The sequence below is a fragment of the Cebus imitator genome, unplaced genomic scaffold (genome assembly GCF_001604975.1).
Source record: "Cebus imitator isolate Cc_AM_T3 unplaced genomic scaffold, Cebus_imitator-1.0 Scaffold136, whole genome shotgun sequence".
In the NCBI taxonomy this organism is placed as follows: domain Eukaryota; kingdom Metazoa; phylum Chordata; class Mammalia; order Primates; family Cebidae; genus Cebus; species Cebus imitator.
Genome location: NW_016107451.1, coordinates 5166810 through 5184432, shown reverse-complemented (window position 1 = coordinate 5184432; position 17623 = coordinate 5166810). Strand labels below are relative to the sequence as shown.

Below are 17623 nucleotides of genomic sequence, written 5' to 3'. Positions count from 1 at the left end.
AAAAAAAAAACAACCTACAGACTCCTGTATTGTTTGTTACTTATTTTCTTTTTTGAGATGGAGTCACACTCTGTCACCCAGGCTGGAGTGCAGTGGCAAGATCTTGGCTCACTGCAACCTCTGCCTCCTGGATTCAAGCGATTTTCTTGCCTCAGCCTCCTGAGTAACTGACACTATAGGCACATACCACCATGCCCGGCTAATTTTCGTATTTTTAGTAGAGACGGGGTTTCACCATATTGGTCAGGCTGGTATTGAACTCCTGACCTTGTGATCCTCCTGCCTCGGCCTTCCAAAGTGGTGGGGTTACAGGTGTGAGCCACCACGCCCGGCACTTATTTTCTTTAAATTGACACTTTGGCCAGGGACAATGGTGGCTCACACCTGTAGTCCCAGCTATTTGAGAGGCTGAGGTAGAAGGATCACTTGAGTCCAGGAGGTCAAGGCTGAGGTGAGCCAAGCTCAGGCCTCTACACTCTAGCCTGGGCGACAGAGTGAGATCCAGTCTCGATAAAAAAATAAACAGATAAAAATAAATAAATTGACACTTTTAACTTAAATGTAACTATTTTCAACAGAAACCATGTTATTACTATAAATGGAAAGCCAATATCACCTTTAATAAATAGAAAATGATGATAAAACAAATACAGTGAAAACAAAATTATGTTATTATGTTTTAGCTACATGGAGTTGCCAGCCAACGTTCTGAGCCTAGCCTCAGAGCTCTCTGTTAAAAAGGGAGGGCAGCCAGTATTGGAAAGTTGTTAAAGACACACTAGAAATTTCACTGACACTTTCTCCCTTGGACAATCTTGGATTTGGTAGTGTTGAAAGGGAATCAACTTTCTTACTATGTGAGCCAGGGTTATGCAATAGCACTGAAAGTCATCCGAGGTCCCACTCCACACACTGGGAAGCTCTAGGCTTGTCCACTTCATACAGGAGTTAGAGCACAATGGCTAGCTGGTGCCCTGTTGCTGCAGCCCATTCTGGTAATAATAACCCTTTAGAGGTTGCTTGGTCCTTTCCTATTCACAAATTGTCATAATGGCCACCATCTAATATGAGTCTCAGAGCAGGAATTATCATCCCCATTTCTGAATGAGAAAAGTGAGGCTCAGAAAGGATAAGAGACGTGTCCATAGTCACAGAGCCAGCTCCACAGGGCAGATCCACAAGTCAGAGACTTGACACCCACCCAGACACCTTTTCTACTCTACCTGCATCCATCTATCCCACAGTTGGCAGCCCTTGCTGGGCAGTGGGGAAAGAGAAAGGATGGCAATGTGTTATCTGCCCGTGAGACCCTCAGAATCCCAAACAGCTAGCAGGCAAGTCAGCAAATCACTGAGATTAAGAGAGGTGAAGAGCTTTAAAATCTAGCCTGTAAATGCCTGAACTGCAGTTTCCTTGTCTGTAAAAGGAGTTGACAGGCTGGGAGTGGTGGCTCACACCTGTAATCCCAGCACTTTCAGAGGCCAAGATGGGAGGACTGCTTGAACCCAGGAGTTGGAGACCAATCTGGGCAACATGGTGAAACTCTGTCTCTACAAAAATATATATAAATGAGCTGGGTGTGGTGGCATGAATCCATACCTAGCTACCAAGGAGGTTGAGGTGGGAGGATTACTTGAGCCTAGGAGTTCAAAGTGTGAGTGACAAAATGTGACCCTGTCTCAAAATAAAATTAGCCAGGCATGGTGGTGTGCACCTGTAGTCCCAGCTATTGGGAGGATCATTTGAGCCTAAGAAGTTGAGACTGCAGTGAGCCATGTTAGAGCCACTACGCTCCAGCCTGGGCAACAAAGTGAGACTCTGTCTCTAAAAAATAAAAAAATAAAATGGGAACAATAATAGTACCCATCTTATAGGGAATGAAGATTCAATGAAATGTGTGAACACAATGTCTGGCACAGAGTAAGTGCTAAAAAGATGTTTATTACCAGGGAAGTACAAAGAACAGAATCAGTACAAGTCAAGAATGAGTGACTGGGGGGAAGGTGGGGTAGACATAGTTTGATTTTTCACGAGGAAAAGAACGAGTATATCGTGGAGGATAAAGATTTTGGTGGGGAAAGACTATTCTGACTGCTCCTGTCTTCCTCTTCCCTCTCTCCTCACTGCAAAGAAAGGTGAGAAAATTCAGGCTTTCCTCTCCCTCCCTCTCCTCAGGCCTCTGAATGACATTTGACAGGTTTTTCAGATCCTGTTCTGGGCACTGCTGCCCAAGAAAAGTCTCCCCTTTAAGTCACAATTCCAGGCCTTTTTTCTCCAGCTGCTGTCCAGATGGAAGGCTGGGGCTCAGGCCCAACTGCCTGCACCTACCTTGGCACTCTAAGAATTCCAGATGTCTTTAGAAGTCCTTGCCCAGCTAACAAAGATGCCCCTTCGCTGAGGGGTCACTGAGAGCCATGTTTGCATGTCTCTTTGATCCTTCCCAGTAGCTACAGATGACTGGACCAGGATGGGCACCTGCCCCACTCTGAGCCAATCAGATCCTCTCTTGGGAGTTTGGGATTGGATCTGCCAAGCCCCATGTTGTCTCTCTCCATGTGACTGAAACCGAGAGACACAATACTGGAACTATAGGTGGCTTGGTGCCTGAAAAGGCAAAGATGTTCAGTTTGTGAAGACAGAAAGGCAAAGATGGCCAACAGGGTGCAGAGAATGGCTGCTTCAAGTTCTCTTGGCCTCCAGGTCCCATCTTCCTGAAGCTAATGCTTTTCCTTCCTCTTAGTTCCCGGGAATCTCTTGTATCCTCATAATAAACCCTTCTTTATTACTGAAGCTGGTTTGAGTGGGTTTCTGTATATAAGCAAAGACCTAATTAAAATAAGAGAGAAGTTGGGAGCTAGAGGTACGCAGATGAACAATCCTGAAAAAATAATCACTGTGCCTGCGTCGGAGGAGCCCAGTTCAGTGGGAGACAGCGAGTAAGAGACGCAGACTTCGCACAGATGTGGCCGAGGGAGGGTGGGCTAACTCTGCCCGGGGAGGGGCGGAAGGGCTCCGCAGGTTTCACAGCAAAGGTAGGAACTGAGCTGATTTTGAAGAATTAAGGACGTTCTGAATGGAGACAAAGTGGGGTGGGGAGGCTTTACAAGCAAAGGGAACAGCAAGTGCAGATGCACAGAGACTCAAAACAGCCTGGCGTGTTAGAGGGACTGCCAGGAGTTCAAAGTGTGGCAGGGAAGCAGGGGAGACAGGCAGTCAGGCGCATCATAAAGGACTTTGAATACCATGGTAAGAAGCCAAGGCCTTTTCCTGTCAGTGATGGGGAGCTATTGAAGTATTTTAAGTAGCAGGGGGTGACAGGGTCAGTTCTGTGTTTTAGAAAGATTGTTCTGGGGCTGCCTGGAGAAAGGGCTGGAAAAGGCAGGCCTGGAGGCAGGGACCAGTTAGGAGGCTGCAGCACTCCTCATCCAGTCCCTTCATTCACCCAGCAGCTCCCTGTGTACCTACTATGTGCTGGGGTGAGGCAAAACAGGATTCCTGCGCCCACAGAGTCCATAGTCTAGCATGAAAGAGACACGAAGGAAAAGCGATTCGAGTGTGCTGAACGTTATGAAGAAGTACAAGGTCCTCTGGAGCGGGGTGCTGTTTACTGTCTAGTTTTTAGGCTTCCCTGCGGAAATGACGTTCGAGCTGGTATCTATCTGAAGGATAAGTAGGAGTTAGCAGGGCCCCGAGAGGGGGCGTGCATTCCAGGATTGGGGACAACACGTGTGGAAGTCCTGCAGCTGAGGGAGCGGGAGAGTGGCGGAAGAAGACACAAAAAGGTAGGCAAGAACCAGATCCCACAGGGCCTCGGAGACTGCGTCAGTGCATCTGGCTTTCCTTCCAAGAAGGCTTGGAAGGGTCCTAAGCAGGGAAATGACACAATCCAGCATTTATCCTAAGAAGAGCATGAAAGAGAGCGGGGCAAGAACAAATGTCAGGAGACCAGGTAGGAGGCTGTCACAGTGGCCCAGGTGAGAGCCAACAGTGGCCCGGAGGGGGCGGTGGGCAGCGAGAGGGTCCATGGACTCAAGGCAGAGATTCAGGAGGACTAACAGGACTTGCTGAGGACTGGCTATGGGGGCGCGGGACGGGGAGAGGGAAGTATCCAGGGGAACTTCCAGCTTTCCAGCTTGACCAGGTAGGTGGATGGGGTGCCAGAGATGAACCGGGGAGCCTGAAGACAGAACAGGTGCAGGTGGGAGAGTCCAGAGCCGGGGCTGGACCTGACCTGAAGCTGATTGTAAGACATCTAAGTGTGGTCCAGCAAGCAGTCACACCTGCAGATTGTTGGGGCTTTATTTTTTTTTTGAGACAGGGTCTCACTTTGTCACACAAGCTAGAGTGCAGTGGCACAAACACAGCTCACTACAGCTTCGACCTCCCAGGCTCAAGTGATCCTCCCACTTCAGCCCCCCAAGTAGCTGGGACTACAGGCACGTGCTACCATGCCCAGCTAATTTCGGTATTTTTTTTGTAAAGATAGGGTTTTGCCACGTTGCCCAAGCTGGTCTTGAACTCCTGGGCTCAAGTGATCCACCTGCCTCACCTCCCAGAACTTTGAGGAGGTGTGAGCCACCACACCCATCCAGACCTGCAGATCTTGAACCCAGAAGAGATCACTAAAGTCAAGAGATTAAATGAGATTACCTGGAAGGTAGGAAGGGGGGTGGCAAAACAGTGGGAATAGGGATTGGGGCAACTTGAGGAGCCATGGTAGCAGCAGGACCTAGGGGCAGAGTGACAAGGGGCTCTGAGCTTGGCAAATCAGGACCATGAAATGCAGAGGTTACCTTCTCTCAACCCCAGAAGGCACCAGGCTCTGGCTCCCCCTCTCCTGGCAAAGCATCATGCCCTTAGCCTGGATTCTTCCCGGCTGCCACAGCCATCCCTTCCCCACTGCACTTCTTCCCCTTGGGCAAACTCTAAGTTATCCTTAAACCCAGTGCAGGTGGCCTCTCCTCCTAGGTGGAGGCTTCCCTGGTGTATTCATTGCTCTGCAGTTGGACAACCTGGTTTTGCATCCCAGCTCTACCACTTGATAGCTGTGTGAGTTTGGACAGATAACCTCAGTTTCCTCATCTATACCAAGGAGATGATAACAGTACCTACCTCATAAGGCTATTTGAAGATGAGTGTGTAAACTGACGGGCAGAGAACTAGCACACAGTATTCACTAAGTAAGTGTTATTCTTACTAACATCCCACCTACCTTGGGACGGTTAGTCATGCCCTCTACCTCATACTTGGGAACTGTTTGCAAGTCTGTGTCTTACCCTGACTCTTCCTGCCCTACCCAATTTGTAGGGCTATATGATACGCAGAGCCCAGTGTTAAATGAAAACGCAGGACCCCTTGTGCAAAGTTACTAAGAATTTTAAGATGATGTCAGCAGAACATTAAACTAAGTGTGGGGTCCTTCTAGGCACAGGGCCCTGCGTGACCATAGACTCTTGAAACCAGCCCTGCTCCCACCCCCAGCCAGCCCTGGGCCTGGCCCAGAGTTGATGTCAGCCCCCACACAACAGAGTAAAAATGCCAACTGACATTGAAACAGGGCTTTTATGATTTCCACATGGAACTCCACTTTATCCTTTTCCTAGATATAACATTAACTCCATTTTATAGTTGAGGACACCGAAGTTCAGAGATGGGTATGCCTTCCCAGAGATCACCCAGCTCAGGAGCTGCAGAGCTGGGATGTGAGCACAGACCAGCCTGGTGCCAAAGCCCTGCGTCTTGCCCTCTGGCTCCCCAGGGAGGCTGGGAGAACCTGGCCCCAAGGGCTGAGCTTCGTCAACAAGGCTGCGATGCAGCTTAGACCGGAGAGAGGGAGCTGGAGGGACTGGGATTGGCCCCCCTCCCTCCTGGGGCCAGCCACATAAACAACGGGTTCCCTGGGACTGAGGCTACGGCACTGGGAAAGGGGTAGGAGAGGGCAAAAAATCACTCTCAAGAAGGCTCTGCCTGAGGGCCAGAGACCCTAACATTCTGGGGAAAGCTAATCCTGCCTTTTCCGCTTCAAACTCTTTAGGGATTGCCACTGGCCCCAGGATAAATTCCCGTCTTTGGTATCCTGTTAGACTAGGAAATCTGGCTAGGCTGTCCTGGGCCTGCCCACACTGCCCTCCCTCCACCACTCCAAGCCTGTTCTGACCATCACCAGGGCCTCAGACACACTATTCCCCTCCCTCATCCCTTCTTATTTGCCTCTACAATTCCTTGGCACCCTTCATGACTCAGCTGAGATGTCCACCTCCAGGAATTTTTCCCAGACTACAGAGGGCAGGAGAGCAACTTCAGTGACAGGTTTCAGAGCTCCCCGAGTCCCTCCTTTCTACACATGTCACATATATAATTACTTCATCTGGGTCTTGCCCCCGCTAGAATGTCAGCTCCGTGAGGGCAGGGGCCACCTGGCGCATAGAGCCTGATATATCAGAGGTACCTGGTGGACTGAATGTATCCTCCCGCCACAGAGGCAAGAGGGCTGGGCATTCTTTCTCCTTTTTTCTTCATTCCTCCTAGACCCTACTTTTCTTGTCTAGGCTTCTTGAGCTCAAGCTATAAAGAGCCCAAAGGGAAGAGAACTATCATACAGGATGCACCCTCCCCCTGCCAACCCTGGACTAGGTACAGTACATCTGGTCACTACATTTAATTCCCTACCCACATTCCAGATGGGGTGGGGCAGTACGGGCAGAAATTATTCTTCTTTTCCAGAGGAGACTGAGACTTAGGAGTTGAGGCCAACTGCCTGAAGTGATAACAGTTTGGACGTGGAAGGCATTAGATTTTAATCCTCTCTGTCTGATGCCCAAGTGCCTGGTCTCTTCTCTGCCCCAAACCACAGAACCCCTGTGACTCACCATTCCCAGCAAGCTCACCTCCAACCAGAGCTCTCTTGTTTCTAACCCCCGCCTTCAGTTCATACACACCCCAGCTGGTAAAGCTCTTCCGTCAGGTCAGCGATATACCAGTGTAGGAGACAGCCCCACTGTCAGTGAGAGGCCAGTGTAGAAGTCACTCCTCCCTTGGGTCAACAAAATGCCAGTGTGGGAGAAACACCCCCATCATCAGCAAAATGCCAGTACAGGAGAGACGCATCCTGCACCCCAAGTCAGCAGATTGTTAGCAGGAAAGACAGTGCCACAGTCAGCAAAGGGCCAGTGTGAGAGACACTTCCCTCCTCTGCTCGAGCCCATGACATGGACTGAGGGGTACACACAGAGAGCTCTCCAAGGTGGTGCCCCTGGAGTGAGAGAAGGCACAGAGGCAGCTGTTGCCTGGGAAAGGTTGTGGCTGGGGAGTGGGGCAGAGTCAGGTGAGAGTTCTCAACAGGGCACTAATGAAATCAACCACCAGCCTGCTCCCCCTCCCCAGGGACCCTCCAGGCTCCAGCTGATGCAATGCCCAGGCCAGATAATTGTTTTCTTCTCTCCTTAAAGGGCCAGCTGCTATTGCAGCTGCAGACATCACCCAGACCCCTGACAGACCCCACAGAGCTCAGCATCTGGGCAGGAAGTTGGGAAGCCCAGAGAATAGCAGCTTTAGGCCTGGGCTCCTCGCAGTAAAATCCAATTAAAGTCCAGAGACCAGAAGCGTCGTTGAGCAAGGAGGGAGGGAGAGAGACTAGTTAAGACAGTGACACAGGCCACATGCCCTGAGAGAAGGACCGTGGTCCCTGCTGGGTCCTCAGCACCTGGCTCCTGCACGCTGGCCCCCAGCAAGTACTTGGCACAGGGGTTGCTCATGAGTTCAGCAGTGATCTGCTGAGCCCTCCTGAGTGCCAGGCACTGTGCTGCGCAGCTGAAATCCACCATTTCACTCACTCCTTCCTATTACCCACATAGCAGCTGGGTTTGTTTTACTGAAAGAGTCTCAGAGAAGGGAAGTGATTTCCTCAATATCACACAGCCAGAAAGTGGCAGAGCTTGGGTTTGAAGCCAAGTTTAACCAACTCTAAGCTTCATACCCTGCAAGGGGTCGGGTAAGTGTAGAACCCCAGGGCTGAAGTCCCTAAGCAAGGCAGTCAGGCACAGAAGGCAGGAAAGGGGTCTGTGAGCACTAAACAAACACCAAAGGGCATGGTGCTTGGTTTAAGCACAAGTTGCATAGGCCACCTCCCCAGCACATTGCTGCCCAACCCACCCACCCCTCCTCAACAACCAAGAATGCCCCATTAAGCTACCCACATGCCCCTAGGGACAGTTGGCAGCTGCCTGATTACAGACTAATTGATGGCTGGCAGCAACTATGGGGGGGGGATGGGGAGATGGCTCATTAACCCCTTGGTGACCAGGCCCAATACTCCTCCCATGACTTCAGGCCCCAAACCTAAGGAATCCAGACTGAAGAAGTCATTATGGATAGAGGACAGGACCAAAGGGGCAGCAGCCTGCTTCCCTACATCCTGATAACATCCCTGGAACTAGGGTTGGACACTAATATTCACCCAGGTGTCCAAGCACTGAAGGGCCACATTCAAACAGGCCCCAGGTGGCAGTGCCAGCCAGTGCCCCCCTGTTCTCTAGCCTCGGTATGCCAGTTGCCCACCCCATTCCAGGATCCTTCCTGACCAGGACACTGAAGAAACCCACTCCTCGGGGCTGAGTAGTCCAGAGGTGATGGGGACATGGGGTCCAGGTACCCAGGCGGCCAGTCAGGGAAGAAATCCTCCCCATGAATGACAGCGTGCCCAAGTTGCCCATCAGGGGTCTTGCCAAGCCTCCCTGGACCCTGGGCTCTGCACCATTCTGCTGACCAACTGCTTTCCCAGCTTCCCAAAGCCCCCTCTTCCCATCCTAGGGCTGGAGTGAGCAGCACTCCATTTCTTTTATGGAGCTCGGGCGGGGAGGGGGGGGTCCTCTGGCCACCACAACGATGTCACGTTGGGAGGAAAAAGTGGCTGCTTCTCAACCAGGGCACAGGCAGGAGGGGGAAAGGCAGGCTGCCTTCCAGCTCCCTTTCCAGGAGGGATTTTAAGCACTTTCCAAAAATGCCATGCCAGGCAATGCTGTTGAGGGTCCCAGGAGCTCTGAGCAGCGGCAAAGAACTCAAGACTCTGGGACCCCTTCCCCATTTTCCAGGCTTCCCCAAACACCCCACGTCCCTCTCTCATCCCTTAGCCCCCGCTCCAGAGCTCTCTCACACCCTGTGCTCATCCCCCCACCCCCGCCCCTGCAAACACGCATCCCTACGTTGCGCTTCAGGGCCAGAGACCCCTCCCCCCGTGGTCCTCCAGACCTCTGCAGCCCCCTCCCCACGTCCACTCCCAGGCGAACAAGGCCTGCTGACTTACCCGGAGGTGGGGCCGGGGTCCAGACAGGGAGGGGGGCTCCGCAGGCCGAGGCGGCTCCGCAAGGCGGGGCAGGTGCTGCCCCTGGACCCCGCCCCGCGGACCCGGCAGTAGGCGCGGCCCGGCCCCAGGCGGGCGCGGACTCCAAGTGGGTAGGCACGCGGGGCGGGGAGGGGCGGCGAGGGAGGCTCACGGGGGCATCGCCCGCCACCAGGGGGGCAGCTCCGCTCCGCCCGCCTGCGCTGCCGGCTCCGCAGCAGCCACCGTTCTCAGTCGCCGCCGGGTGCAAAGCCCAAGCTCCGGCTGGCGGGAGGCGAAGGGGAGGCGGGGCCTGCTGGGGGCGGGGCCGCGGGTGGGCGGGGTCAACGGGCCGGGCCTCGGTGGTGGGCGGGGCCTAGGGGAATCCGGGGAGTTCGGCTTGCCGGGTTGGGGGAGACGTACATTAGTGAGGCAACGAAGAAGCAGTGTTTGGGAACCCCTTAGGCCTCTACAAGTCCCTAAGACGCTCCCGCCACCTGCCCGGCCTCCTCTCTCCACCACCACCCCCATCTACGCTTTCTCATCCTTCCTTTGGGGCACCTCCCAGGACCTCACAGGCACCGCGGTGCCCCCTGCCCTAACCTGGACCAGTTCCAGGAACGTCAGTTGGTGAGAAGAAGAAACGACTTACAAACGTCAAGTCCCTCTTACAGATGGAAAAACTGAAGCTCAGAGAGGAGAAAAGACTTGCCCAAGTGCCTGGTATGAAGAGAAAGACTATACTGTCCCTTTCAGACAGAAGGATGTAGAGTGGCCGGCCCCGAAGCCCAGGTTAACCTCCTTGCCCTGCACTCTGTACTTCCTCTAGAGCAATGGTTTTCAACTTAGGGCGATTTTGCCCCCCAGGGAACATTCGACCATGTCTGGAGACGTTTTTGGCTTTCCCAACGAGGAGGTTGCTACTGGCATTTCATGAGAAGAGACCAGGAATGCTGCGACACGCCTGCCATGCACAGGATAGCCCCCGCGCCAGAGAAGTGTCAGGCCCAAAATGTCAGCAGGTTTCTGAGGCTGAGAAACTCTGTTCTAGGGCTTGGCATCTGCCTAAATAAACCTCCAAATGGACTCCTGGAGGCCTGGGTTCTTCTGCAGCCCGGGAGGATACTGTATAAAGTCTTTCCTAGGGTCATGCCTGCCCCAACTTGTCTATTTCACCTTGCTTAGGACTGGTCAGTTCCACTCTTGGGCTCTGTGGTTTTAAATTCCACTCATTGACAGAGCGGACAGAATAATTAATATTTGCTGGAGTCATGTAAAACCAGTAGTCTCCCTGCAGAGGGCATGAATGAAAATGTAAATGGGGGCCTGGCGCAGTGACTGAGGCTTGTAATACCAACGCTTTGGGAGGCCAAGGTGGGTGGATCGCTTGAGGCCAGGAGTTCGAGACCAGCCTGGCCAACATGGTGAAACCATGACTCTACTAAAAATACAAAAATTAGCTAGGCATGGTGTCCGGCACCTGTAGTCCCGGCTATCCCGGCTACTCAGGAGGCTGAGGTACGAGAATAACTTGAACCCAGGAGGCAGAAATTGCAGTGAGCTGAGGTCTCACCACTGCACTCCAGCCTGAGTGACAGAGGGACTCTGTCTCAAAATAAATAAATAAATAAAATAAATAAATAGGGAGTTGGAAGGTGGGGAGAAAATGGAAAATCATTGGGATTAAGGCCTCCTTCTGGGGATAGCTAGGAAGCATAGTCATCCTATGCGTTCCCTTCTCACCTGGTCTGTGAAAAGCATAAACTGAGGCCCTACAATGTGAAAAGCCTCAAAGTGGGTCCCATAGCTGGTCAGAGGTAGAGCTGGGACTTCTGATTTTATTTATGTATTAATTAAAGCTTTGTCATCATCTCTTCTACTTCAGGCCTAGGCCTGGAACTAGGGCCTGGGTGGTGGAATGATTGCTCTGGAGCAGCAAGGGGGACTAGATTAGGGGAGGCAAGATAGAGGCCAGGGAAGGACCTGGAACAAGGGTGGAGGTGAAGGGTGGGAGTGCAGAGAGGAATCAGGCTTCCCCTGTGCTCCTCTCTAGCACCTTTCACAGAGACACATAAACCAGGGGCTCCCTTTGTACATCTGATGAAAACTTTGCACTCTCTCTGGAGAAATGTGCAACGTATAGTTTGCTTGTAATTTCAGTAACTCCAAAGTTCTATACTGGCTACCAGAAGGATTGGATGGGAGGTAGGTGGGGAGGGGGTTGATTCTTAAGTGTATATAGAATAAACATACAGGAATAAAAAGTCCAGGAAGAGGCCAGGTGCGGTGGCTCACGCCTGTAACACCAGCACTTTGGGAGGCCAAGGTGGATGGAGTTCAAGACCAGCCTGGCCAACATGCTGAAACCCCGTCTCTACTAAAAATACAAAAAATTAGTCAGACGTGGTGGCTCACGCCTATAATTCCAACTACTCTGGAGGCTGAGGCAGGCGAATCACTTGAACCCAGGAGGCAGAGGTTGTAGTGAGCCGAGATCACGCCACTGCACTCCAGCCTGGGCAACAGAGCAAGACTCCATCTCAAAAAAAAAAAAAAAAAAAAATCAGGAAGAAAAGTAATGAAAAGAGATTTGTTTTAGCCGATACTAAAACATACTATAAAGTCAATGTATCTAAAAACAGTATGGTGTTGAAGCAGGACTAGACTGATCTGTGGAACAAAATGGAGTATGGAAATGGATCCAGCCCCACAAAGGAATTCAATATATGATAAAGATAGCACTTTATAGCCCAGCACAGTGGCTCATGCCAGTAATCCAAACACTTTGGGAGGTCAAGGTGGGTGGATCACCTGAGACTAGTCTGGGCAACATGGCAAAACCTTGTCTCAAAAAATAACACAAAAATTTAGCCGGGCATGGTTGCACATACCTGTAGTCCCAGCTACCAGGGAGACTGAAGTGGGAGGATTACCTAAACCTGGGAGGTCAAGGCTTCAGTGAACTGTGATCACGCCACTGCACTTCAGCTTGAGCAACAGAGCAAGACTCTTGTCTCTAAATGAATGAATGAATGAATGAATGAATAAAAGATAGCACTTCAGACAAATGGGGAGGGGGTCTAAAATGGAGTGAGGAGGGGAGATAAGCCTTTCAACAAATGGGTGGAATAACCAGTAAGCCTTTTGGGGAAATTACAAAAAGATGTGCCCCTATTTTACACAGAAATAAATTTCAGGTGGAGCACATATTTAACACCATAATGTATCAGGAAAAAAGACATGAGTGAATATTTTAATAATCTTGGAGATAGAAAAGACTTTCTAAGCATGATGAAACCTAGAAGCCATAAGAGAAAACATGGAAATGTTTGACTACAAGACTTCTATACAGAAAAAACGGCCATAAGCCAATTTGAAAGACAAATGACAAAACGGAGGGGATCAATCTTGGTGGCCCTCCGCTCTGCCCCCTCTTGCCCGCCAGCCCCTCCACGCTGAGATGGGGATGAGCAAGAGGGACGGCTGGAGCTGTGAGAGTCGAGACCGAGCACCTGGCAGAGGCTTCTCCTGTGGCGCTCTGGCCAGCGCCCACATGTTCAGGGGCCGGGAAGCCCCGGAAACCCCAGGCGGGCCATCTGGGTCCTCAGCAGGTGCCTTGGCACAGCGGAGCCCAAGTCCGCCTGGAGGCTGCTCACCACTTCCCTCGCGTGGCCATCCTCGGTACTTCAACCCTCTGTTTCTGTTCATGCCCCTTCTGAGTATCAAGGCGAGAATTTAAAAATAAATAAATAAATAACAACTAAGTTTTTGAGGTAACTAACCATGTCCCAGGCATTGTGCTAAACAATTAACCTAGCATGTTTCATTTTCCCTTCAAAACAACTCCTCGAGGTAGGTCCACTGTATTCTCATCTCCATTTGGTCGGAGCAAACAGGCTTGAAAAAAAGTGACTTGTCTAAGTGGTGGCACCAGGATTTAATGCCCATTCCTGGCCTCAACTCATAATGTATAAAGCCAGTCTTTGGGAAAATTCAATAAAACAAACTTTTTTGAGGTTTACCTTGATCCAGGTCTTTTGCAGGTGCTGGGGATTCCGAATTGAGGAAAATAGTCATCAGAGGTGACAGCAGAGAAACACTCCTGATACAGCGAATCCTGATAGCTATAGAGGACTCATTCACCCCGGGAAGGGGTGGAGGCAGTGGGGAGGGATCCGGTGGGGCTTGGGGGAGGAGCAGTGATTTATGTGCTCTGAGTTTGGGGGTAGGTCACAGATGGAGCTGAATAAAGTACACCAGGACCAAGCTAAGGAGTTTGGGCGCAAAGATTTCTCGAGAGGTTTTCTATGTTTCACTTGGTTGGATCTAGGGACAGCCAGCATGTTCTGCCAACCCAACCTGCCTCTTTTGCAGATGGCTCCCTGCCCCAGTTCAAGGTGCTCTCAGAAACTTGGAGTCCCTCTTGACTCCTTCCTCTTCCTCACTTTGATCCACTTAATTGTCAGGGTTGTCCAGTCTGCTTCCCCAATACTTCCTGGGTTCACCCACTTCTCTCCATCCCTCTTGCCTCTCCTCTAGTCCAGCCTGCCTTTCTGTCACTCCTGAATTCAGCTGCTGTCAGTGACCTGGTCTCACCACCTTCAAACTTTTACACAAGAGAAATCCTTCTAAAACAAATGTGACCAAATCCCCTTTCCTACTGAAAATGCTTTTCATTGATTCATTCAATAAATGTCAAGTATTAATTATATTGATATGCAGCCCTCATCTGGGATGTCCCATAGTATCTGCATCTAAACACATCCAGAATAAGCATCTCCCCTCCAGGCTTCTCTGTCTTGGTGAAGAACATCACCACCCAAATCTTATTATATGTTGAGTATTCAAGATATAATTATGAGCCAAACATGGAATTTTAAAGCCTATGGGGGTGACAGACATGAACCAAATAGCCCCCTAAATAATTGTGTAATGAAAACTGGGCTAGATGCTATGTGAGGGCCTGACCTAGCAAGGGAGATCTTTGAATGCTCCCCAAGGCATCCCATCTGAAGTCTGAATAGCAGTCAGCCAGGTCAACAAGCCAACGATTTGTTAAAGCTTACGCAAAGGCCCTGAAGTTGCCTCTCTGAGTTTCTGTTTCCTGAGGCCTCCCCAGAAGGCGAGCAGATGCCAGTATCATGCTTCCTGTACAGCCTATGGAACTGTGAGCCAATTAAACCCTTTTTTTTTTCCCCAGGCTGGTCTTGAACTCTTGATCTCCAGTGATCTGCCCATCTCATCCTCCCAAAGTGATGGGATTACAGGCGTGAGCCAACAAGCCTGGCCTCCCTTTTCTTTATAAATTACCCAGTCTCAAGTATTTCCTTATAGCAATGCAAGAACGGACTAATACAGTTGGCAAATAAGTGATTACCTCAATCATCCCATCTGTGAAATGGTACGGATAGGAGATAGCTAGATGATTTTTAAGGTTTCTTCTGGTTCAAACATGCACAGGATTCTAAGTGTTGAGGTCAGCAGGACCCCAGAGACAGAGAGAAAAATCTGTGTGTTCTGAAAGACTTGGCAGAAGCTCCTTGGAGACTATTTGTTATTCATTCATCTGTCTTTTGCTGAGCAGCTACTCTGAGCCACATGCTGTATTGGGGGTGGTAGGGTAAACAAGGCCTATCCCCCAAACCAGTGTGGTGGCGCACATCTGTAATTTCAGTTACTCGGGAAGCTGAGGCAGAGGATTGCTTGAGTCCAGGAGTTCAAGGCTGCAGTGATCTGATTGTGTCACTGCACTTCAGCCTATGTGATGGGGTAAGGCCCCATCTCTGAAACAAAAGAAAAGCCCAGGCACGGTGGATTACAGGCGGTGATTATGTCTGTAATCCCAACACTTTGGGAGGACAAGGCAGATGGATTGCTTGAGGTCAGGAGTTCATGACCAACCTGACCAACGTGGTGAAATTCTGTCTCTATTAAAAATACAAAAATTAGCCAGGTGTGGTGGCAGGTGCCTGTAATCCCAGCTACTCAGGGGGATGAGGCAGAAGAACCACTTGAAACTGGGAGGCAGAGGTTGCAGTGAGCCAAGATCACACCACTGCACTCCAGCCTGGCGACAGAGCGAGACTTCGTCTCAACAAAACAAAACAAAACAAAAAAAAAACATCTCTGGGTCTCAGGCTTGGTAGACCAAGGAATGTTTCTTAAAGGATGTAACAACTAAGAACTAAGATAAAACCTCAGGCCGGCGCAGTGGCTCACACCTGTAATCCTAGCACTTTGGGAGGCCGAGGCACGTGGATCACAGGTCAAGAGATCGAGACCATCCTGGCCAACGTGGTGAAACCCTGTCTCTACTAAAAATACAAAAATTAGCTGGGCATGGTGGCACACACCTGTAGTCCCAGCTACTCGGGAGGCTGAGGCAGGAGACTCGCTTGAACCTGGGAGGTGGAGGTTGCAGTAAGCCAAGATCACACCACTGCACCTGGTGACAGAGCAAGACTCCGTCTCAAAAAAAACAAACGAACCTGAAAGTCAGGTAAAAGCAAGCTTCCTCCTCTTGAATTTTTCACTTTAGACTTTACCATTGCACCCTCAGGTTCCATTTCTGGAACAAAGGCCCAGGCAATAGCAGTTGCATTTCCTAGGTTCTGTTGAATTTTCCTTCTTCTCTGAGATCCTTCTTCTCAATGTTCCCTCTGGCCTCATCTTCATGTTCTCTGCCATGGCTGGGAATAGGGTTAGAGAAAGGGCACCGAGGGCACAGAAGTAGGGAGACAGTCACTTATGGGTCATGGAATGTGCTCCTGGCCCTCTTCCCAGTCACACCCCAACTCTAGCTTTTCCCTGTACTCTGCTGGCATCTTGCTATTCCCAAATGTGGCTTCCTCTGTTTAAGGTGAGCCTTGCCAACACTTGACTGGGAAAGTTTGCTCCTGCTGAGCAAAAATGTTGCCTCTGCCTGGAAGTCTCCTGCTTTCTCCAGTCATCCCTGCCCTTCTCCCTAGGCCAAGATGGTGCCCTGTGCTGCAACACAATGGTGAAGACTGCACGGTGGTTAATAGAGCAGGCTTTAGCATCAGAGCCCTGCTGTGCTGTTTATTATCTGTGAACCACTCTCTGAGCCTGTTTCCTTCCACATGCCTGAAATGTGGTGCTGGCATCACAGGGGCGTTGTAAAGATTAAATGAGAAAATGTATGTGAAGTGAACAGTAGTGATTCATACATATACCAATCAGAAACATGATATAATAAAGACTGGAAAATAATTAGAATACATAAGCACTTTAGAAGACGCATAAATAATAACAATAGCTACCACTTACAGTAAGTGGTTATTGTTTATACTTCTGAAGTGCTCATGTATTCTAGTTATTTTCCTGCCTTTATCTTCATTATATCATAAGTTTCTGGGAGCAAGAAGGAAGAAGAGGAGGAAGAAGATAAATGACATTTAACCAGCATTACGACATGTCTGCTGAATGAATAAAGAAACGATAATTTCATGGGAAATGTTCTGGGCAGGAAATCTGGAATCCTGAACCCCAGTCACATGTGCTAGTGATGGTACAGTTTCTGCCTCACTCACGTTCACTTTAAGGAAAAGCTGCCCAGACCACAAACCCTGCTGGGGCCATTCTTTAAACCACTTGGCCCCTCCAGCTTCTAGAGTTGAGCAGATAGGGCCAGCACCAGGGTCAAGGGTCACCATGTCATATATTCGCTGCTGACCTCTGACCAATGTTGTATACTACGGTGTGAATGTGTTCCCCAAGGTTCATATACTGGAAACTTAATGCCCAATGCAACAGTGTTGAGAGGAGGGTCCCAGGATGCAATTAGCTTATGGGGGCTCTGCGGTCACGAATAAATTAATGACACTATTGAGGGAGTGGGTTCCTGATAAAAGGATGCATTCAACTCCATTTTTTCTTCTCTCTCTATCCCCTCTCTATCCCTCCTCATGCTGTTTTGCTCTCTTGCCCTTCACCTGCTGCCATGAAACACACAGCAAGAAGGCCCTTGCCAGACGTTGGCCTGCCAACCTTAGACTTACCAGGCTTTAGAATTGTAAGAAATATGTATCTATACTTTATAAATTACTTAGTCTCAGATATTCTGTTATAGCAGTACAAAATGAGCTAAGACAGCCTAGCACAACAATCTAAGATGGGCCAATTTGAGGCTTTCTTGAGCCAAGGAACAGAAAGACATTGTTGACCAGGCATAGTGGCTTACACCTGAAATCCCAGAACTTTCGGAGGTCAAGGTGGGGGCATCAGTTAAGTCCAGGAGTTCAAGACTAGCCTGGGAAACATAGTGAGACTTCATCTCTATTAAAAAAA

The 17623-nt window shown here is 50.1% G+C and overlaps 1 protein-coding gene across 3 annotated transcripts in view; it reads right to left on the bottom strand.

Moving 5' to 3' along the window:
- The window catches only part of RIMS3 (regulating synaptic membrane exocytosis 3), a 44928-nt gene extending 35314 nt beyond the window's left edge, over window positions 1-9614 (bottom strand). For all 3 annotated transcript variants that reach the window (XR_005202371.1, XM_017541823.1, XM_037743210.1), the window contains exon 1: window positions 9302-9614. The gene's annotated coding sequence lies outside the window, so the exon portion shown is untranslated. The remainder of the gene's footprint in view (window positions 1-9301) is intronic.
- Between the last annotated feature and the right edge of the window lie 8009 nt (window positions 9615-17623).